The 24,668-nt window shown below is 42.5% G+C and overlaps 1 protein-coding gene across 1 annotated transcript in view; it reads left to right on the plus strand.

Annotated features, from left to right (window-relative positions):
- LOC122800226 (dynein axonemal heavy chain 17-like) overlaps positions 1 to 24,668 on the plus strand; it is a 17,083,451-nt gene that overhangs the window by 8,204,871 nt on the left and 8,853,912 nt on the right. The window lies entirely within an intron of this gene.

The raw sequence follows: 24,668 nt of genomic DNA on the forward strand, positions 1-24,668 counted from the left end.
CCTGAAAGGTGGCCCGGCTGTCCCTCTCTGGAGGCAGTCAGGGGGTGCTTGTCCTTGCACCTAAAAGTCTGGCTAGTCATCACAAAAGATTCATGGGTGCAAAGGATCATATCCAGAGGGTATTTCATTCCCATTTTACAAGTTCTGCTAAGAAAAAGAAAATGTCTCCACGATGTTCCATCCAGTCAGAGGGAGTTAGCAGCTCTACAGATTCAAAAGCAGCTGGACAAAAGAGTCATCCAAGACGTCCCCCCAGACCAAAGAGGATCTGGAATTTACTCAAGGTTCTTTTTAGTGTCAAAGAAAGCAGAGGACCTGAGACCCATTTTGGATCACAGTTATTTGAACCAGTTTGTAAATAATTTCAAGTTCCAGATGGTTATGGTTCAGTCCATTCTGCTTCTCCTACAGAAAGACAACTGGATGTGCTCTATCATTCTTCAAGATGCATACAATCACATCAAAATGAACAGGCACTCTCAAAGATACCTGCGGTTCTGGCTGGTGGCCAGTCATTACCAATTCAGAGCCCTGCCCTTCGGCTTCACCACAGCCCCCAGAGTGTTCACCAAATCCATGGCAGTGGTGGCAGCTCATCTAAGACTGCTCATATTTAGAGTGTTTTCTTACTTAGACGACTGGGTCCTTACAGCACCAATCAGGCATCTTCTGGAAATGGCCAGGGATTAGTTGCTCCAACTGTCACACAATCTGAGAATTACTATCAATCTGGCCAAGTCACAACTTCAACTAGTTCAGGTCTTGGAGTTTATAGAGGCTCGTTTAGATACAGTAAATTGTCTAGATCTTCTACCTCAAAACAGAGCTCTTACTCTGAAGTCGCATGTCAGACAGATTCTTTCTCATAAAAATTGCCAATGTGAAACTAGTAAAAAAAGCAGACCTGAACCAGGAGAAACATCAGCTTTAATGTAGATAACCACACCGACTAAGCTCTTTCACCCACAATTGGGCTTCATCAGAGACTCTGATGAAGGCCAATTGTGGGTGAAAGCACTTAGTCAGTGTGGTTATCTACATTAAAGCTGATGTTTCTCCTGGTTCAGGTCTGCTTTTGTTACTAGATTCTTTCTCATCCTTCTCCCCCCAGCAAAAATTATACTCAAAGCCCTAGAGACAATGGCTGCTGCAATAACTCTAATTCCCACTGCTCATCTTCATATTAGAATTCTTCAATGGACTTTAGCAGTGCAACAGTCCTTTCATTGACATCCCTTATGACATCCAGTAAAATTCTCAGATTTGCAGAAAATCCCTGCTCTGGTGGATACACTTTGGGATGGACCATTCAAGGCATGTGGTCCCCAGAAGAGACCAATTTACATATAAATGTCCTGGAGATGAGAGTGGTGCTTCTTACATTGCAGTCCCTTCAGAGCTGTCTTTGAACAGGAACTATTACTATTCAAACAGGCAACATGTCAGTAGTCTGGTACATCAACAAACAAGGGAGGAACTAGATCCTATCCCCTGTGCCGAGAAGCAATGAGAGTTTGGCAGTGGACAGTCTCTTCCAACCACTTTCTTGTAGTGATGCACATACCTGGGAAGTCCAACATCATAGCGGACAAGCTCAGCAAAATCCTTATCTCTGCACAAAGAAGCTTAGACATCCATTAGTGAAGATCTCTAGATGTGGACAGTCATAACCAGAGGCTATTCTAGTCCTTTTATTCACCTACCCAAACCACAAAGGAAAATTCCCAGTGTTCCATCATTGCAAAGAAAGGCAGTAGTTATAGAAATAAAAAAAGCTGCTAGATAAATGAATCATCCAGGAGATCCCACCAGACCTACAAGGATTTAGAACTTACTCAAGATTCTTTTTAATGCCAAAAAAAGAACAGGAACCTCAGCCATTTCATTCAGTATGTCAAACACATGAAGTTCCAGATGATCACTGTACAGTCTATCCTCCCCTGTTGAGGAAGGTTAAATGGATGTGCTCGATAAACCTTCAAGATGTGTACTGCCACATCAAATGGACATACATTAGAGAATGTTTCATCACTTCTGACTGGGTGCCAGTCACTGCCAATTCAGTGCCTTGCCATTTGGTCTCACCATACCCTCCCAGGTGTTTACCAAGCATATGGCAGTGGTTGCAGCTCATCTCAGACTGCAAGGGTTTCATGTGCTTCCTTTCCTGGGTGACTGTCTCATCACCAGTCCTACCAGTCCTCTTCTTTTCCAGGCCAGAAACTACCTGCTCCATCTTTGCTTGCTGCTGGGCAGAACAGTGAATCAAAGCAAATTGCATTTTTCCCTGGTACAGACTTTGGAGTTTACACCACTACACAGATAGCAAAACTATCAGTGAGCAGATTGTCCACCCTGTGGAACTGGGACCCTTCAGTCAAATGCCACCTGCCATATTATTTTTTTCAACTTTTGTGGTCAGTGGCAGCTTCCATTACTTTAATCCCCTCAGTGAGATATTAAATGAGAGTTCTTCAGTGGACACTGGCAGTTCAATGGTCCAGCATATATCAATGCATGAGTTTTCAGATCTGATTGGCAGACATTTGCAGGATTCACATAAAGTAGTGGATCAAATCTGCCGAGGTTCCCCAGGGCTGAACCTTTGTTCCTCACCCTCCTAAGGCCACAGTGACCATGGATGTTTCCCAGGGGGGTATTACATGGGAAGGATGGTCCAAGGCACTCTATCCCCATCTGAGGCTAAACTTCATATTAGATTTTCAGAGATGAGGGCACTTCTCCTAGTGTTGCAAGGAGGTTGTTCCTCTCAAGATGATTTTTATCCAGACAGACATGTCAGTAGTCCTGTACATTAATAAACAAGAGCGGACATGTTCCTACCCATTGTGTTGAGAAGTCATGAGAGTGTGGCAGTGGGCAATATCTTCCGTCCACTTTCTGATAATGATACACATACTAGGGAAGTCCAGAATTCTGGCAGACAAGTTGAGCAGATCAATTCCACTACCTCACAAGTGGTCTGTCAATCCAAAAGTGGCAGAACAAATTTTTCACCAGTGGGGTTAACCATGCTGCAGTCTGCAATCTTTTTGTGCCTCCTACCAACTTCAAATGTAGCAGGTTATTTTCTCTAATCCCTCCAGAGGGAAGTCGCTCAGTGATGCTGTAGTACATGTTTGGCCTCCCAGTCTCATCTGTGCCTTTCCTCCTACTCTGCTGATCCCAAATTATTTACAGAAAGCTTGTAAAAGAAGATCATGGTCATCGTCATTGCACCCTTCTGGCCTCAACAGGTGTGGTTTCTCTTTCTCTGGCCTCACTTGATGCACCTGCCATGAGTGCTAAGGCCCATTCTGGGTCTTCTGTCTCACTCATCTAGCATGCTTCACCTGGACATTAAGGCCTTCAAGTTAACCACTTTGTTTCTCCTTTTCCAATGATAGCTAGTCAGCCCAGGTTTTCTTTCCAGGTTATCCACATTCCCACTTCTTCCCAGAAGCCATCTACCAGAAAAGTTTATCAGGGTGAGAGGAAAATATTTTTCTATTTGGGCTTCCCAAGGGAAACTAGATCATTTTTGGCTCCTATTCCAGCAGTTTTGGATTTCATAGCTTCTATTTTTCATGATGGGACCAGTTACTCTAATATTAAGGTTCAGGTAACAGCTATTCCAAACTTTCATGTTGGAGAAAACCACTCTACCTTAACATCCCCAAAACTATATAAAGTTTTCTTGTGAGGTACATTCCTGCTCAGGCCACCATTTAGGTATCCTACCCCACATTGAGATACGACTAATTTGCTCAAAGCTTTAACCCAGTCGCCCTTTAAATCTGCTGCCAGGGTGGACATGAAGTTTTTGACTTGGAAAACACTGCTATTACTTCAGCTCTGAGAGTGTCTGAACTTCAAGCAGTGTCTTACAAACCTCCATACATTATCTTCCCCAAGGACAAGGTGTCTTTATGAACTAATCTGTCTTTCATACCTGAGGTAGCTAATGAGAGATCTCTTAGCCAATGCATCAGTCTACTGGTTTTCATTCCAAATTTTTGAAATAAATTTGTTGGAGGTGCAGTGACAACTATGTTTCTGCTTCTGTTATACTTAAATATTTAGAAAGACAGGCCAGCTTTTTTTTCTCCTTTTCCAAAGTCGAGCTGGTCCAAGGTGTTTTGAAAGTATCCTTACCTAGATGGTTAGCTGACTGTATTTCTTATGTATATTAAGGAAAAAGGCTTGATACTACCAAGACTTGTCAAGGCTCAGTGTATTAGATCTGTTTCAGTCTCTTTGTCCTTCTTTTCAAGGGTCTCAATTGATGATATTTGCACTGCTGCCACCTGGTCTAACATTCGCACCTTTATTTTCCTATATAAGCTGCATTTGCTCTCCAGGGATAAGGTGGCCTATGGTTCAACTGTACTCTGGAATATCATCCTGAGGGCTATGTAACTATGGACTCTGTTCCATCTGTTGAGGAATGGACAGAACAGACAACACCACATACAAAAGTTATGTACTTACAATAATGATAGATCTGTGTTATTGTCTGATTCCATACTTCTTCAACTCCCCTCCCTCTGCCCCCCTTCCATATCATTGATTTTTGGTTGTGTGCTTCTGGTATGATAATACAACCTGCCCATAACCAAGGTTAAGCTGAGCTGACTAAAAAACAATTTTGGGCTCTAAGCCCTTCGGTGCTTTCCAGCCAACAGAAAAAGGGAGGCTGAGCCCTGAAAGAACAATGCTAGGAAGAACAAAAAAATGAAAATAAATAAAAAAACAAAACACCTTGGCATAAATAACACACCAAAAATTAATGGGGATGGGGAGGGGGGCTACTGCAGCAGTGATCATTTAAATATTTACTGTTATGGTAAGTTTACTTACACAACAGCAGTGTGTTCACCATATTGATCACAACTGCAGCAGACTTAGCTATATAGGTAGATTACCTTAGTTTACTACATTTGAAAGGTGGAAGGAGAACAGTCCCAGAACCCCTGGAGAACAGTCCTTGCAAAGTCTGATCTAGACCTAGTGAAGGAATCAAGCTTATAATGCTTTCTAAAAGTTTGTACAGTGGACTAATTTGTAGCTTCTGGAATACTTCAACCTAGCGCTTTCCAAAAAGCCATAGATTCAGACTGGATAAAATGGACCTTGGCCCTTCATGGAAAAATTTTGTTATAATGAGTATAAAAAAGTTAATAGTCTTAGACAGTATTTTGGAAATAGTATGTATTGATACATGTTATCTCTTCCTCTTGCCTTCACAACAAATGAACAGCAGATCCGAAGATGTGAAATATTTAGTTCTGTCAGGATAGCACCTAAGTTGTCAATGGACATACAAGATATGGAATATCCTTTCTCCTTCATTTTTAAGATTAGTTGGGGAATGGATATTTTGGCTTAAAGTAAACTCGGATACCACTTTAGGCATAATAGACAGATTAGTTCTCAAAGAAACCATGTCTCTGTGGAAAATGAGATAGGGTTGACTCAAAATAAGAGCTTGCAACTGATATAATATTCTTACAGAGCTCAGAGCAATCAGTAAAATGGTTTTCCATGTTAATAACCTCAAGTCAGCCAGATTAGCTGGTGCAAATGGAAAAAGTGTTAGCTTTTCTGGCACAAAATTAAGTTAGCATCAAAACCAAACCTCCTGCATGAGTGCAATTGCACGGCTCAGGAACAAAAATCAAAAAAAAGAAAATAATGAGCCAGCAAACTGTTGCCTGAAGCAAATTTTATTGAAACAACAAAAAGACAGACCGGTTTCGGCTGGTATAAGAAGCACAGCCTTCCTCAGTGCAAATTCAATCATCCCAATGTTGTGATTTAAATATACTTTGTAAGCACTTGATTGGTTTAACCTAGAATTGTTCATTAAGACCCGGTGGGCATAAACCACCTAGTTTCACAATCCACTTTTCTTTGGAGTTTAAAAGTGAGTGCCAAGCTGTTTTATTATGTTTGTTACCTTTTATAATATCATTTACCATAAAAGAGAATTTTGCAGTTTTGTGTGTTAAATGATGTTTATATAAAGCATTATGGACCTTATGATTTTTAATATTACTAATGTGTTCAAAGATCCTAAATCTGAGTGGACGTGAAGTTTGCCCAACATAAAAGGACCCACATGTGCACGTGGCCAAATATACCAACCAGTCAGTGCTGCAGTTAGCAAAAAAATTAATATCAGAAACTGCAGTAGAGTTCCGACTGGTGAATTGTTTGCTTTTACTTACTTTATTACAATTACTACAATGGCCACATGGAAAACAGCCATCCAAAGGTCCCCCTGTTAGTGTAGTCTGTATATATTGGGATAGCATATTATCATGTGGATGTTTGTAATGATTAAAACAACCACCCAAGTTCTTGCCCTTCCGGAATGAAAACCGGCATCTGTCCGGTATGATGCTAGATACTTCCGAATCGTATTGCAAAATATTCCAATGTCTGTGTACACTTTGTATTAAAGTATCTGAGTGCCTCAAAAGTCATAGTGAACCTAATAGGTTGTGATACCTTAATGTTATGTTCTTTATAACATAACAGATCATCCCGCTTGAGTTTGTTGACCAGATTATTTGCATGCAGAACGTGTCCCATCTTGTACCCCCTAGATCTAAATCTGTTGGTAAGGTCTTTTCTACATTCCTGAAAGGAAGATTCATTGGAACATATACGTTTCATTCTAATAAATTGTGATTTGGGGATATTCCTATCAATGTGTGGTGGGTAAAAGCTGGTGGCATGGAGGATGGTATTATATTCAGGATGTTTCCTGAATACCTTGGTATCCAATGTGTGATCAGGTAATCTGTTTATCAGTACATCCAAAAAGTTGATGGTATTGATGTCATAATGTACTGTAAAGTGAAGACCCCATTTATTACTATTTAGATACAACAAAAATTCAAACAATTCATTAGTCCCGCCTTTCCATACCAGCCAACAATCGTCCAAATAACGTCTCCAAATATCCATATAGTTCAAATAAATGTTGTTATGACTGTCATAAATGATGTCCTTTTCTACAAAGGCCATAAACAAATCGGCATAAACTGGGACAAATGATGCTCCCATAACTGTACCCTTTGTTTGCCAATAACAGGTCTCTTGATAAAAGAAGACGTTATTGGTGAGAACATGTTTTGCAAGGCCAGCCAAGAATTCATTGTACTCAGATTGATATAGGCAAGCCACTTCCAGCCAATAAGCCAAAGCCTCCAAACCTCCTAAATGAGGAATGTTAGTATAGAGGGCGCTTACATCGAGTGTACACATTAGCCAATCTGGTTCTAACTGCGTGTCTGAGATGATCTGTAAAAAATTAGTGGTATCCTGTAGTCGTGAGCATACCAATGATAATAAAGGCTTGATTTGTTTGGTAAGATAGAGGGACAAGGGTTCTGTGGTGACATTGGAATATTTTGCAATACGATTCGGAAGTAATCTAGCATCATACCGGACAGATGCTGGTTTTCATTCCGGAAGGGCAAGAACTTGGGTGGTTGTTTTAATCATTACAAACATCCACATGATAATAGGCTATCCCAATATATACAGACTACACTAACAGGGGGACCTTTGATTGGCTGTTGTCCATGTGGCCATTGCAGTAATTGTAATAAAGTAAGTAAAAGCAAACAATTCACCAGTCGGAACTCTGCTGCAGTTTATGATATTAATTTTTTTGCTAACTGCAGCACTGACTGATTGGTATATTTGGTCACGTGCACATGTGGGTCCTTTTATGTTGGGCAAACTTCACGTCCCCTCAGATTTAGGATCTCTGAACACATTAGTAATTAAAAATCATAAGGTCCATAATGCTTTATATAAACATCATTTAACACACAAAACTGCAAAATTCTCTTTTATGGTAATTGATATTATAAAAGGTAACAAACATAATAAAACAGGTTAGCACTCACTTTTAAACTCCAAAGAAAAGAAGTGGATTGTGAAACTAGGTGGTTTATTCCCACCGGGTCTTAATGAACAATTCTAGGCTAAACCAATCAAGTGCTTACAAAGTATATTTAAATCACAACATTGGGATGATTGAATTTGCACTGAGGAAGGCTGTGCTTCTTATACCAGCCGAAACCGGTCTGTTTGTCTTTTTCTTGTTTCAATAAAATGTGCTTCAGGCAACAGTTTGCTGGCTCATTATTTTCTTTTTTTTTTTACAAAATTAAGATCTCAAGAAGAAGGATCTTAAGTGAAACCCCTGTCAAAAACATTTTGACATGAGAAAACCTTGAAAGAAGAGGATCCATCAGCAGACATGCTGAAATGGGCAGTAAATGAACCTTGACAAAGGAGTAAGAAAGGCAATAGAAAAGTAACTCAAACAAATATTGTAAAAATCAGAGAACAACTAACCCTGAATGGGTGGTGGTAACATTGTTGTTAGCGCCAACAAGAAAACCATTTCCATTTGCCAGTATATGATTTTCTAGTAGCAGGCTTTCTTGCCTCCATTAGTACCTATTACATGTCCTTGGTAAACAGGTGCCTAAAGGAAAATAAGACCGTATCATCCAAGCAGTCAATTGAAGTTGATGGGGTCAGGGTGTATCAAACACCTCTGCTCTTATGTGATTAGATGTTAAGTTGTCAATCTTGCCTTCGTTCTTGCTGGTTGGGTTCGGAGCCGATCCTCGGCTCCGACTCAGCCATCTTCTATTAGCTTGAGAGCTGTTTACTGGCTCGAGGCTACCCCTTATCCCATGATGTCTAGCACTAGCTACCCAGATCTCATTTGCCGCTTCAGCTGCGAGGTTCCTGGATACTGGCTCAGGCTCATATAACTTCGTTTTATTAGCTTTCTTCTCTGAAAATACTACCTTTTTCTTCTGTTATTTGTTAGCGATATATAGTATTTTTAGTTTAATTAGTTTAGAGTGTTGTAGTTTCCCTTTCCTTTAGAACTCATTTAAATTAGAGAGTTTTCCCCACCCCTCCCCACCTCTTCTCCCTATTCGTAGGCTACCTTTTAAAGTTAGAGGTTCCTACTTATATAAAAAAAAAAAAAAACTAGATATATTTCTTGTTAGTATTTTATTGTTGTTTGTGTAGTGTTAGTGCTAGTCTTCTTAGTTTAGACTTTTACAAAGATAGTCACTTTAGCAGTATTTTATAGTTTAGAGTGGTTTTGTGATTTTTGTACATTATGTCAAAGGAATCCAAGGTTTCGGGATTCAAGAAGTATGACTCATGCTGTCAGAAAATGTCTCTGACAGATGGGCACACTTCTTGCGTCTACTGCTTAGGCGCAGTACACCTGGAGGACTCTTGTTCTGTATGCCATGCATTCAGCCCAAGAATTCTGTAGGAGCACAGAAATAAACTTATATTGAGGGGCCTTCTTAAGCCTCAGGATTCACCAGCTAAGGCTCAGCCGGTGAAGTCTCTTAAACCAGCCAAATTTTCGGCTCCCAGCACGGAGCCATCCTTGGCCCAAGACTTGTCTACTTCTTCGGTTCCGGCTGGAACTGAGGAGACTGCCTCTTCGGCTCCACCAGTACCCTCGGAGCCGACAAGGACTCACAAGAGACCGAGGTCCCCTTCATTGGAGTCCATACACTCGGTTCCTCCATCCCCCCTTTTACAAACTGACCGTAGTCACAGATCTTCCCACTCTTCTCGGTCCTCTAGGTTCTCGGACCATGATGTGGAGAGAGTGGTCAGTAGGTTGTTGAAGTCGCAGGCACTGGCCAAAATGTTGTCCAGCCCTCCTCAATAGGTGTCGGCTCCGTCCGTTTCCATTGATATTCCTCCTCCGACTCCTTTGAGCTCGGAGCCGGAGTTTGTTGGGGTCCGAGTCGTGGAACCGTCGGCTCCAATAACGATTTCTCCTTCGGATCCGTTGTCGGCTCCGATCCCTTCGATGGTACCGTCCCTTGAGAGATCTGGGTGCCTAGACTCCCTCGTCGGCTCCGAGGGGACAAATGGCATCGGACCCTTGTCCGACCCCGTTCTCCCTCTCGGAGCATCGGCGCAGGTGAGCTCAGCTCCTACATCGGCCTCGCAGCCGTCTCCCTCGGTGCGGAGGAGGATTCCGGTTTCCTTGGAGCCTTCTTTGCATCGTGGCAGGGATGCCTTCAATGTCATAAGGAGTGTGTTGGCCTCTGAGCCAGCCCCACCTTTGGCCCCACCAGCTCCATCCCCTGTGGTGCCTGCGTCAACCTCTGTCACTCCTCCAGACTCCAAGCGTGGGGAACAAACGTTCCAGGTCACCCCATTGGGTGTTTCCTCTTCTTCTGAGGCCTCCTCTGATCATTCAGAGGAGCCCCCCTGGAAGAAGAAGTGCAAGAGGAAGCACATTGACTCCCCCGAGTCTGTCACTTCGGATACGGATTTGGATGAGTCGGAAGGGTCCCCGAGATCTTCCTCTGAAGATGTTTCCTTTGTGGACATCCTAGAAATCCTTAAGCAGAGGGGGAACTGGAATGCCCTAGCCCCTACCGAGGATGAATCTGTATTTCTAGTTGCCTTTAGTTCCCGACTCTCCACCTCCTGGGTTTCTCTGCCCTTCGATCCACTAATGTCGGTGGTGGCTTGAAGGGCTTGGACAGCCCCGGATAGAGTGGAACCAACCACGAGGAGACCAGGCAAGTTTATTACTGCTCCCCCTGACAAGCAGTTCCTTACTAAGGGTGTTCCCATGGATGCCATGGTGGTAGCAGCAACCACTAAAAAGGAGTTGGCGGAAACGTCTTCCTCTGTCCATCCTCCTAACAAGGAGTCCAGGACCATGGACAGATACGGGAAGCGAATGTTTGCTTCAGCGACCTTTTCTATGAGGTCTCTGAATTACTTATGCCATTTCACCAGGCTTCAGAGGGATCCCCTGAAAGAGCTTGGAGATACCCTACAGGATCCATCAGCTCAAGGGGCTTAGGCTAAAGTGGCCTCTCAGCTGGCAACCCTTAACTCAGTAGTCAATTCCTCCATAAGGCTCATTTCTTATGCAGCCGATGGGGTGAGTAGAGCCGCAGGCACAGGCGTGGCACTTCGAAGACATGCATGGATGTGGCTGTGTAATTTTGCGGAACCCTTCATAGCGTCATTCACCAACACTCCCTTTGACTGTTCCTTTCTCTTTGGACCACAGGTGAAAGACACTCTTACTAAGTGTGAGCAGGAAGGCAAGACTCTCTCTGCCACAGGAGTCTGTTTTTCCACCCCCTCTAGACCATACCCTAAGGGTCAGAAGAGTGGAAAGATGTGGTTTCGAAAATCCCAGGGATCTTTGCCTGACACACGTAGTGATTTTCCCTCCAGGGGCAGAGGAGGAAATAACAATAGTAGCAGATGCCGCCCTCGTGGCAGAGGGGGTCCGCAGAAGCAGGGCAGCAGAGAATCCTTCTCTGACAAGCCCTTCCAATATCCCTGAGGGATTGCCTGACTGTCCGTCTCTGGAGGTAGTCGGGGGAAGACTTTCATTGTACCCAAAAGCCTGGCTAAGCATAACACAAGACAAATGGGTGCATTCAGTAATATCCGGAGTTTACAGAATTCCATTCACTCAGCCCCCTTTACTGTCATGCAAGTCCCTCCCAGATGTTCCATCCAATCTGAGGGATCAAGCAGTTATAGAAGTTTCAAAACTGCTAGAAAAAATAGTCATCCAGGAAGTCCTAGCAGACCAACACGGATCCGGAACTTACTCAAAGTTCTTTTTGGTACCAAAAAAGATAGGGGACTGGAGACCTATTTTGGATCACAGCAGACTGAACAAGTCTGTTCTGTTCAAAGAACAAAGTTTCAGATGGTCATGCTACAGTCCATTCTACCCTTTTTGGGTTAGGACAATTGGATGTGCTCTATAGATCTCCAGGATGCGTACTATCATATCAAAATGGACAGGCGCTCCAGGAGATTCCCTTGCTTCCGGCTGGGAGCCAGTCATTACCAGTTCAGAGCTCTGCCCTTTGGTCTCACCACAGCCCCCAGGGTGTTCACCAAATGTATGGCAGTGGTCATGGCTCACCTGAGACGTCAGGGATTCCAGGTGTTTCCATATCTAGACGACTAGCTCCTTACTGTTACTACCAGGCATTCGCTCCTTCAAGCCAGGGACTATACAGTTTCACTTTGCTCCCAACTAGGCATCACCATAAATTTCGAAAAATCTGCCTTGTTGCCCTGTCAGTCTATTACTTATATAGGAGCAGACTTAAATACAAGAAGCATGTTTGCAAAGTTACCTTCGGACAGGGTGTCCACAATTCGCCAGCAAGTTCAAGTCCTCATGCAATGCAAAAGGATACAAGTCACATACGTCCTCCAAACTCTAGGTTTATGGCAGCGGCAATTCTCATGATACCCCTGGCCTGCTTTTACATGAGAATCCTGCAGTGGCTTCTATTCACACAATGGTCCTTCTAGCAGCTCCCCATGTCTCACATGATCATGATTACAGAAGCATGCAAACGGGAGCTTTCCTGGTGGATGGTCTTCCCATTAGTGTCTCAGGGCAGACCCTTCATTCAGCCCCCTCCAGTTGCCACAGTGACCACAGACGCCTCCCTGATAGGGTGGAGGGGGCATTATCAGGCAGGACAGTCCAAGGCACTTGGCAGTCTCACGAGTACCATCTGCATATCATTGTCTTGGAAATGAGAGCCGTGCTCTTAGCGTTGCAAGCTCTTCAGGACTCTCTCCCTTCTGGGACCATTGCAATTCAAACGGACAACATGTCAGTGGTGTGGTACATCAACAAGCAGGGCGGGACCAGGTCCTACCCCGTATGTCGAGAAGCGCTCAGACTCTGGCAATGGGCGATTTCTTCCCAACAATTTCTGATTGCGACGCACATCCCTGGGAGGTCCAACGTCATAGTGGACAGGCTCAGCCAAGCTATTCTCATGCCTCATGAGTGGTCTCTGAATCAAGTGGTTGCAGATCTGATCTTTAGCAAATGGGGACAGCCTTGCTGCAACCTTTTTGCCACCCCCTTCAACAGCAAATGCAGCAACTACTTCTCCCTTCTTCCACTTCCTGGTCACTCTCCCAGAGACGCTCTGGTCCATGATTGGCCTCAGGGACTTCTTTATGCATTCCCTCTGTTTCCCCTGATACCGAAACTTATACAGAAAACAATGTCATTGGGTTGCAGAATGATCCTCATTGCCCCATACTGGCCTCGACAGATATGGTTCCCATTCCTGCACCGCTACCTTCTTGTGCAGCCTTGGACTCTGGACCCCATTCCAGACCTACTGATTCATCAATCAGGCGGGCTTCATCATTCCCTTCAAACACTCCAGTTCACAGCTTGGTTGCTCCACTTCCAGCCTTAGCCAGGCTTCCCAGCATTTCCCCGGCCGTTCGCGATATTATTGTCTCCTCCCATAAGTCTGCCACTAGAAGGACCTATGCCAGCAAATGGAAACGTTTTTCTTGTTGGGCAGAGGCTAGGAACATAGACCCTTTCACAGCCCCTATCCACGAAATCTTGGGAGTTCCTATCAGATCTCTTTCATTCGGGGTCCGCCTCTGCTACAATCAGGGTTCAGTTAGAGGCCATTTCAAATTTTCATGTTGGTTGTTCCAATGCAAACATTATGTCTCATAAGCTATGCAAAGCCTTTTTAAGAGGGGTGACACTTCTTAGACCCCCAGTGAGAGATCCCCCTCCTCCTTGGGACCTTAATTTGGTTCTAACCTCTTTGATTATGCCTCCTTTTGAACCGGTAACGTCCTGCTCCATGAAGTTTCTATCTTGGAAAACTCTCTTTCTGGTAGCTATTACTTCAGCCAGATGTGTCCCTGAACTTCAGGCTCTATGTGTCTGTCCTCCATACTTAGTATTCCATAAGGACAGGGTTCCTCTGAGGACTAATCCCTCTTTCCTTCCGAAAGTCTGCTCAGAAAATCATTTAAATCAGTCTATAGACCTACCTGTGTTTTTTCCTAACCATACTAACAAGGCAGAATACAAGTTACATCAACTGGATGTCCATAGACAATTGCATTTCTACCGGCATAGGATGAAGGAAATTAGGAAGTTGGACCAACTCTTCCTTTCCTATGCTTGGGGCAAACGAGGTCTCCCAGTTTCCAAAGTTACCTTATCCAGGTGGTTGTCTCACATCATTACCTTTATCTATCAACTAAGGAACAAAGATTTGCCAGTCAAACCGAAAGGTCATTCTACCAGGGCCTTAGCCACCTCTGTAGCCTTCCAGTCTAGGTTGACCATGGACTCTGTCTGTGCCGCTGCTACATGGGCAAATCCCCATACTTTTATTTCTCATTATAAGTTGGATTTGGTCTCCAGGAGTAGAGCTAACTTTGGTTCCACTGTTCTGAGGAGTCTGTTCCAATGAGCCACCCAGGATTGTAGGTGCTAGGGACGCTGTCCCAACCAGCAAGAACGAAGGCGAGATTGACAACTTAACATAAAGAAGTTATGTACCTACCATAACGTTCCATGTTAGTTGTCTTCATCTCACCTTCCTTCTTGCGTCCCCCCTCCATCCCCCTGTCCTTTTGGACCGAGAGGAGTTCAGGTTTCACTGGCTGAGTGTTCTCTGGTTTGTTTCCTCTACTGACTTAGACAGTAGGACAGGTGTGCTTAACCCTTTGTTTGGAGGGGTTTCTTTCTATAACTGTGTCTGGTGTTAGCTATTCCAAACGAGATCTGGGTAGCTAGCGCTAGGCATCATGGGATAAGGGGTAGCCTCGAGCCAGTAAACAGCTCTCAAGCTATAGAAGATGGCCGAGTCGGAGCTGAGGATCAGCTCCGAACCCAACCAGCAAGAAGGAAGGCGAGATGAAGACAACTAACATGGAACGTTATGGTAGGTACATAACTTCTTTTTCCATTCTGTGAGAAAGCTTGTGGTAAATGCTCCTGTCCATTTCCAAAAGAACTAATCAGTTGCTTGGGCCAGAAAGGGAATCACCACAAAGTTCTTTGTGGATGCTTTCTGAATCATCAGAAGTATCCTGGATATCAGTAAAAAGATGGAAAAACATACAAAAACATACCTATCAAAGAAAAAGGTCTTCCAGGCCTTCTAGCATGGAGTTGTGGAGCAGAATTTTCCCAGCTAATTATTTAGAGAGGAGGCAAATGGGTCTACTAGAGGAACTCCCCACAGCTGGACCAAATCTTGGAAGACTGCCTGATCTGGCTTGCATAAGCGAAGGTCTGCCCTGTTCTGTTTAGCTTGTCTGCCACACAATATTGCTGTGATGGAATGAAAGATGCCTATAGAGTGAGATTGCGCTGTAAAACCATATCCCAAGATAACATGGCTAGTCTGCAAAGGGGGGACATCCTGGTCCACCCCTGCTAGAAGATATACCACATAACTGTGGTATTGTCTGAAACAACTTGAAGAGATCCTGTGGACCAAAGAAGATTCAGAGTTGATTGCCTTGATCAGGGCAAGCATCTCTTTCATATTTTTGTACTTGCACCTGTCGTAGGTGTCCCACATCCCTTACACTATTATCCCTCCTGAAACTGCTCCCCAGGCAAAGTCCAAGACATCCAGGATGACTGACTGCTTTAGAACAGGGAGAGATAAAGAGAGACCTGAATTTAGTGACATTTGCTGTCTCCACCAAGTAATTTTTCTACTGACAATCCCCAGCACTGTGATTTTAAAAGACAAGGGATGTTGATGCTGGGACCAAAGAGACTTCAGATACCATTGCATCTTTCTCATGTTGAGTCATGCAAGGGTTATCATGAGAATCATTGATGCATGAGACCCAAATTTCAGAGGTATTCCATTGCAGTGACTTAAGCCCGAGTGGAAAACCTTAGACATACATTTAAATATAGATCTATTTTCCCTGTGGAAGAAATGTTCTTTGAAATAAGGTGTTCACCTGACATCCCAGGAACACAATCCTGTGTGAAGGAATCAAAAAAGGACTTTTGAATATTCTCTTGGAATCCCAGTTTGTGAAAGAGATCTCTCAACCAAGTGAGAGATTCCTAACACTTTGAAAAATACTCTGCAAATATAGCCAAGTCATCTAAATATTGGAAAAAAAGAAAATGGATACTGTGTGGCCTACAACGAGCTGTAACTGGAGTTAGCTGCTTAGTGGACACTTAGTGCAGTGGATAGTCCAACGGGTAAAGCAGAGAACTGATGAAGTGATTCAGACACACAAACCTTAAGAAATGCCTGAAGTATAGATACATAGCCTACACTGAGAGAAGAAGAGTACCCCACCCTAGAAGAAGTAAGAAAAGCACTAAGGAAAATGAAGTTAGGGAAAGCAGCAGGTTCAGACGATAAGCATCTTCTAAATGTAGAGTTACCAGGAAATTTGAATGAAGAAGAAGAGGTAACAGATTGTGAAATGACATTATTCTGAAGTTAGGCACTATCACAAACAGGTATAAGAAGAAAGATCCAGAACTTTGACACTAAAAACATCTTTGAAGAAAAACTTTTCCCAAGTTAGGAAGAAGGGACTAGTTATATCACTCCTTGGAATAGCATGGAATGAAGGACAGATGGAAATAAAAGAGTCTGGTCTGGTAGATGAGGAATAACCTCCTGGTAAGGAGGAATATCTTCTCACTGCCATCTATAACCTTGATGAATGATCTTTAGAATCCATATGTCTGAAAATATCTGTTTCCAAAGAGAAGAATGGAGATTCAGACTTTCTGGTAGGGAAAAGGTACTGCCAGGGTGGTAGAGGAGAGCAAAGTCCCTTAAATAGTCTAACTGACTAGTTGAAATGTCCTTGGTTTTGGGAGTTGCTGAGTTCTTTTTTGAATACCTTACCATCATCAACCCCCTTTTCCCATTTTCTCCATCATGTTAACTGTCGCCATCTCTCTCAATTCAATGCCACACTCCTGCCTTCTTCGACACTCATGCCTGACTGTTGCAGATCTTCTCTCACACAATCCATCTACCTCTTTGCTGAAAGTTCTCGTTACCTCTTACCATCTTCCTGCCATTCCCAAGTCATCTTCAGTAGATTGTCTTCTGCTTTTCTGCACATCTGTCTGAACCACTGTAATCTGTTGTCTTTGATCTTTTATACAATTGGAGTTAGTTTGGCTTCTGTTCTCACATTCTTATTTCTTTGTCTGTCTCACAGTGTGCATCAATACACTCTTCTCAGGCATTTCATTTCCATCACCTCCAGCTTCCTCATTTGCTCTACTTTTACTGTACAGGTTTCTGTACCATACAGTAATAGTGGTCACACCACTGTTTTGTACACCTTACTTTTCTGCTTCTTTGGCATTCTTCTGTCATTCACTACACCTGGGACTCTATGACAGTGCCTGCAGCCCCCCTGATTCTACCTTTGACCTCTTCATTCAGACTTCCCTTCTCCTCAACTGCCCCTCCCAGATAAATGAAGCCATTAACCTGTTCCACTATCTTCCCTTCTATCTCAATTCTCAGCTTCTTACGATTTCCCCAATTTGTTGCCATTACCACCGTCTTATCTGTGCTTAGTTTCACCCCATATGCCTTCAGTTGTGCATTCCATTCCCATATCCTTTGCTGAAGTTCTTGCTCAGAGTCTGCCTGTAATGCCACATCATCTGCATACAGCAACTTTGTTTATCTGTCCTCTCCGACCTGTTTGCTTATGTAGTTCATCATCAATATGAACAGCAATGGGCTCAGAGCTGAACCCTGGTGCACATCCACTCCCACTGTTAATCCTTCCTTGAGACCAAACACTGTTCATACTTGAGTCACTGGGTCCTTGTACATAGCCTGCAGTAATTCTACTAATGTTTCTGGGACTTCAAACCACTGCAGTACTACCCAAATAAGCTGTCTTGGGACCAGGTCTGGAAATGCTCAGTTATACTCTTTCCTCATCTCTAGCTTCTTCTCAGCTATCTGTTGATATTTGTTGTAGATACTAGGCTGAAGACCTGGAAGTTGACTGGAGAGAAAGTATAATAGTTCAATGAGTTACTCTGGACTCTAGCACCCCAAGAAGAAGAGGAAATAGATGGAGTTGAAGAAGAATGGCATCATCTCAAAACTTCATGTGTGAGGACAACAGAACATATATGTGGCCAAGCTAAGTATGGAAATAAGGTACGTAAGGAAAGCTGATGGTAGAATGCAGAAGTCCAGGAAATCAAAAGAAAGGAGGAGTGTAGGAAAAAGTGGGAGACAGAAAAGACTGACCAGGCTAGGAAGGAATACTGGTTGGCTAACAAAGGAGCTAGAAAGGTGTTGCAATAGCAAAGAACAGGACATTGGCGGCACTGTACCAGCTTCTGGAAGGTGAGTCATTCGAAGACGCAAAGAAACTACATCAGGTAGCAAGGCAAAGACAGAAAGATAAAGAGGATAGTCAGACACTTTTCATAAGGGATGCCAATAGCCTGCTCACCAGTCCACAGAGCATCAAAGGCAGATGGAGGGAGTATTTCCAGCAGCTTCTGAATGAAGCTGTACTGTCCCAGACACAGCCTACAGTGAGAGAAGAAGAGTACTCCACTCTAGAAGTAAGAATAACACTAAGGAAAATAAAGTCAGGGAAAGCAGCAGGCTCAGATGAGGTCACAACAGGTATGATAAAGGTGCTTGGTGCAATAGGGGAGAAATGGCTTCTGAGGGTACTCTTAGCAGTGTGTAGAGAAAGGTGTATCTCAAATGACTGGAGAATAAGCATACCTGTGCCAGTGTACAAAAACAAAAGGGACATCCACAACTGTGGGCAGTACAGGGGCATCAGACTCCTGTCACATTGCATGAAAGTTCTGGAGAGGGTGCTTGATACATGTATACATAGAGTAGTAGAATATAAGATGGGAGATGAGCATTTTCTATTCAGATCAGGATGCAGCACAACTGACCCAACATTTGCAGTGAGACAAATAGCAGATAACACCTTACCATTTTGTCAAAATTGGATGAGGAGTTACAGAATCCCTAGAAAATCAGAAAATGGAGGGCAGAAAATCTTACAGATTCCCTAATTTAACATACCCCTTTCATAACACTTTCTGATCACCTCTGCAGCAAAAAAAAAAAAAAAAAGAAAGAAAAAAAAGTGAATCTCTAACCAAAATAGAAAATAGAATCTCATATAATTCACATCCTCTTGGGAGGTTTTGAGAATGCAGCCTGGCAGACCTCAAAACATTATCAGAGGACATGGCCCTGGAAGAATTATCAAGTGAGTCATACACACACTCTGTAAACAGTGCCTAGTACAATAAAATAAACTAAATTTAAAGCAGATGTTTTCTCAAAATAAGAATCTGTGCACCAAACATGCCTCATACTTTCACAATTTGTCAGAATAAACATTAACACATAGCCTAACAATACTTTGCAGAAGCGTATAGTATTTTCCCGTAGCCATCACTAATCTTCCCATTCTTATCAGAAAGAGTAGGATAGGAATTAATTAACTGTTTAGCAGCAGTAGGAACAAATGAAGCTATAGCTACTGGGTCAGGTTTGGGAAGAGTGCACAAAATCATAAAAAGACTGAAGATACATTCTAACTGACATTTTAGGGGCACCAGACTGGCGATCAGATAAAATACAGTCAGGCAGAAACAGACATCCTCCAAAGCTGACAGAACTGGAGGAAATTGTGAAGGTTCAGGAAATTCCCTGTGTAGCAGCTCATAAATTTTTTTGAGGGACTGAAAAACCTATGTGAACTCCCTCTGAAAACATTGGCACATTCTGGAAATAGTCTCAAAGAGATAAAAAAACCAAAGGGAGAATCAGAAAATGAACTCTCTCCTCTGACCCTGAATCACAAAACTGAGGAGAAAAGCTTTATCTGTACCTTCAACTTCCTGTTCAGAATAATGTTGAACCTCTTCAGGAGGTGTAGTTCATTCTTTTACCAGAAAGCAATACATAAGAAGAATCAAAACCCTAAATAAAACCCTGTGCCAGACCCGGGAAACTACTCCTGTCTAAAAAAAATTAAGGAGTAGATACATGTTTACTTGTTTGCTTCTTTTTGGCAGGAACAAAATGGGGCCAACAGTGTTATATAAATGACTGGAGCAGCTTTCCCAGGGATGGGCACAACATTGTAACAAAACAGGAAAGCCTTCCCTGTTGCTTATCCGTGGACTAACAAAGGTGGCTTTCCCTTGCTTGCTGAGTGAACCCCAACATCAGCAGCAGAGGACATGGCTAACCCCTGGTCTATAGTGGCTGTAGGAGCTACACCAATGGGATCCAGGGTAAACAATGAGTATTCTGAGGTACAACATGTGGTCACAACAGAGTCACCGTCCTGCAACTGAAGCAAGTTGCCAGCCTGCTGTGATGATGGCAAAGGCTATTTGCTTAACTTTTTCTTTTTAGAGCTGGAAGAAAGACCAACCCTGGGAACAACAGTCTGTTTCATGGTCTAACTGAAAATGGTGTCTCTTTACCAGTGAAAACAAGCAATGACAGCTGGTAAAAATGTTAGTCTTTAAAAGTCACTTTTCATACAAAAACATGATAAAAAGCACTTTTATACACCTGCCGGCAACCCCCAAGTTAAATAAACACAATATCTCCACAGAAATAAATGTTTTTAAATACTTTAAATAAGTTTTAAACTGACAGTAAAAAAGAGTGCTCTCTTTTAAAAGTATAATACATTGTCAGTGCAGTCCATTGAAACACAAATGTCTTGCTTTAAAAAACTTTCATGGAGATGAAAGTATTAATAATCAGCCAAAATAATTGAATGGAAGATTTTCCCCCCCAAAGGGAACTTATCTGCATAGCAAAGGAACAGCACAGATTGACCAATGATCATCAAAAGCCTCAGTGGAGCATACTCTTCAGCAGCGGCAGTAAAGCTCTGAAGGGCTTAAAATCTCTTTCATTTTAGAAATGGTATCAGAGAATGAGACTTCTTCATTCAGGGAATCTGAGGACAGGACATTCTCAGATTCAGATTCAAATAGGAGAAGAGAGTTGTGAAGCATAAATAAAACCTTCATCTGATTCAGGGATGATCTTGTCTTCAGAGGGAGAAGGAGGTGTCTTCCTTTTAGGTTGGGAAGATATTGGAGTGGAAGACAGGAAGACTGTATTCACTTAAAAAGCCCCTGAGCAAAATTGTAGCAGTCTTTCTTGGAGCCCTTTTGGTTGGAGGGTGAAGAAGGGGGAGGAATTTTAGCTTTCTAAGTCTTTTTCTAAGGAGTCTCTAGTTTGATTGTTTTAGGGGAAGAATCAGATATCTAGACTTCCATCAGTGACCCAGCCATTTCCTCCCTTACCAGGACCTGGTGGTTTCCTTGATCACCTTCAGTAAGAAAAAAGAAAGGTTCTCCCTTCTCGACTAAGGCTGTTTGATCTGACTGGACACGTGGTGTTTCTGGACCTTAGCAGCTTCCAATGGAACCTTGCCATTGATACCAGGTAAATTGGAGTAATGATCTGAGGGGTGCAAAGCTGTTTCAGCAAAACCATCCGTCCCTGAATATTGAAAAGGGGTGGATGGACAAGTTTCTTCAGAAATCTCTTTGGATAATTTTCTTATTTTATTTACTTGAGGGGACAAGTCCATTGAATAACAGTCAGAAGCCATAGTTGCATGCTCAAAATCCTTAATAAGTTTGTTTTCTAGAAAAAGACTCAGTGAAGTTAGTCTAATTTTAATTGTTTTATATGTAAATGACAAGCAAATATCACAAGCCCTAAAGTTGTGGTCTTCCCCTAAACAGAAAATACAGGCCATGTGGGTACCTTTATATGGTATTTGCCCACAGCATGCACATTTACCTTTTCTGAAAGACATATGAAAAGGTGAAATAACTTTTCTTCAGAAAAAAGGAATGTTCCCAACATGACAGTTATCTGCCAAAAAATTGTAAATGAAGCTGACCACTAATACTAAACCTAAGTTGTTGAATTGTTTCACTAAGTATACGAATGCAAGAAAGTTATGAATTTTGGTATCCATATGTCCTTCTTATACTAGCATACTCAAATCCTTTGGATGGACATACTGTACACAAGAAAGGCTCCCAAAGCTTTTGTAGACTGTCCAAATGCCCAATACCCTTGGCAGGATATCTCTTGTAAAGCTAAAGGCTACTGGAGTAATGATCTAATGATGAATGTCAACCTTTTATATCATTGTCTTATTTATCAAGTCCCAGTTGATAAATTTGTCATTTGTGTGTATTCATTGATGTGTGTTCCTGTTCAGTAAGCTATTATCTTATAATGATATGATGGATCATCTCTAGAAGAAGAGGGCCACCTATGTCTCTCTCTGTCTGAACAACTTCCATAATTTTCTCCATAACCTTGCACATGATACTGGAGATACAAGTGGTTCTGTAGTTCACAAAGCATGATGCTGATCCTTTGTGGATAGGGACCACTTTGTCCCACTGCCATAGTTTATGGATAAAGCTTGTATTTGGATTATTTAAGATATAAAGGGAAGCATGTGTGCGTATATATATTTATATATATATATATATATATATATATATATATATATATATATATATATATATATATTGTGTGTGTGTGTGTGTGTATATATTTATATATATATATATATATATATATATATATATATATATATATATAAAAATATATATTTATATATATATATATATATATATATATATATATATATATATATGTGTGTGTGTATTTTCTCTGTATGACTGTATGTTCTTAATGTTCACCGGGATTCATGAAGCTCGGAGCAAGGATGGCGTTAGCCTTGCACTGACCGTGTGGCGTAGAGATGGCGCAGCAGCACCACATGCATATTAATGAAGGCATGCTGCCATAATGGCCACATTCACAGGAAATGTGTACGAGTGCAGGGGGCATGTCCAAGCGCTGCACGGAGGTGTGAACATGTCGGCTGCATACGCGCAACCTAAAATGCTGACTAGTACAGCCTGTCTCTAATAGTAATCACTCCTGTCAGTGTCCGTGGATACTGAAATGTATGCAAAGCATACAAGACATCATTGCAAACACCACAATAAGAAGTAAACACAAAGGCACGTAGCTGAATATTGAGTCCCCATCCCTCGAACAAAGATATTTAAAACCCCATTCCCGTATTCCATTGTAGTGTCGCTAGTTATACCAAGTGGAAGTGAAACGCATCGTGTTAGTGCACCGCCAATTGCCATGCCTAGCCCAATGGTTTGGGTTACCACCTGTCCTACATTGTGAGGGACAGTCCTCCTCTAGGCAGGTGTGTCAATACCAAAACCATAATAAATGTGAAATGTCCTGCGATAGTAGGACATAATTATGTCCCATATGTTATGTTATAGTCCCATACAGTAAGCATGTCCGTACATAAAATACCTATATGTTACAAGAAACAGAATAAGCAAGTAAACAAAGCAGAATAAGCAACTATGCCGCTACAACAATAAAATCTTATATGTAGGCATAAAACTAAAGTACTATCCTTTGTAATGACCGTGGTTATGTGTTGACCTGTAAACTCAGATGTGTGCCACGAAAATGTCCCATCCAGGTCATATGAAAAGGTGGCAACCCTACCAATGGTCAGAGCATTCGCCCAATATCTGCCCATTCATGGTCCAAGTCGTCCTTGTCAGGACAGCCCATAGATGAACGGGTATTACCCGGGTCTACCTACCATGTCATGAAAGATAAGTATTTGCGTGTACCTATGTTTGTGAAGTACAGCATGTGAATGGTCTGAAATGTTAGTGTAGACCTCAAAACCATATTGGTCCCAGAGATATGTAGTGTACGCAATGTATTCTGTTGACTGTGCCATGGGCCATCAACTAGAGAAGGGATGAATGTTATGGGGGTGGGGGGTGTCGGGTAATGTAATAATTTGCCAAGGGGAGACTGGGTTCGATGCACAATAGGTGAACTGGAGGTCTACGAGGGAGCGGTGGGTGAATCAGGAAGATAACCAAAGAACAAATATACACATCTGCAATACAACCCCACAAACATGTGAACATTAATATGTGCAATACACATGTACAGAAACATTACCGGCACATACCCACATAATGGTCTGGCCTGAACTGAGCCATCCAACCCCAACACACCTGGATACATAACTGAATACCCATTATCCCCTTCACAGCACACCATCCCTCCCTTCCTGAATGTCCACCAAAACCAGCCATACTCGGGCTGCTAGATAGGCGTGGCCATATCTGCACATAGTGACCCCTACCCATATCTAGTAGGCAATCTCACCCTAGGCAGTCTGAGGATTGCACAATTTTTGGATATCCCTCATGGGATATGTATCTGTTCTAAACATTAGACTTGGTGTCCCGACACGATGTCCAGTCCTGTATACATCTGGACACATGTATGCGCAGCGGTTGTCCACAAGACTGCTCAGCCTCCAGCCTGTCCTGCAGAACCTACGACCCGGGATTAAACACCTGACCGTGATGCACCTCTCCCCACATGCATTATCGGGAATATATACCTTACACATTCGCGTAGTGGCAGTCGGATATAGGGTGCTTAAGGCGCTTTAAAGCAGACGTAAGTAGGGTTACTACCTGCCCCACCTTCCGAGGGACAGTCCCTTTTTGTGCAGTTGTGTCCAGACCAAATATAATACAATGGCAAATGTCCTGTGATTGTAGGAAATATGTCCCATATTTCATGTAACAGTTGCATAAAACAGTTATTTATGTAAAATACTCAAAGTTACAAGAAACAGACTAAGCAACTAAA

This window comes from Protopterus annectens, chromosome 4.part0 (genome assembly GCF_019279795.1).
Source record: "Protopterus annectens isolate FY-2018-M chromosome 4.part0, PAN1.0, whole genome shotgun sequence".
Classification (NCBI taxonomy): Eukaryota; Metazoa; Chordata; order Ceratodontiformes; family Protopteridae; genus Protopterus; species Protopterus annectens.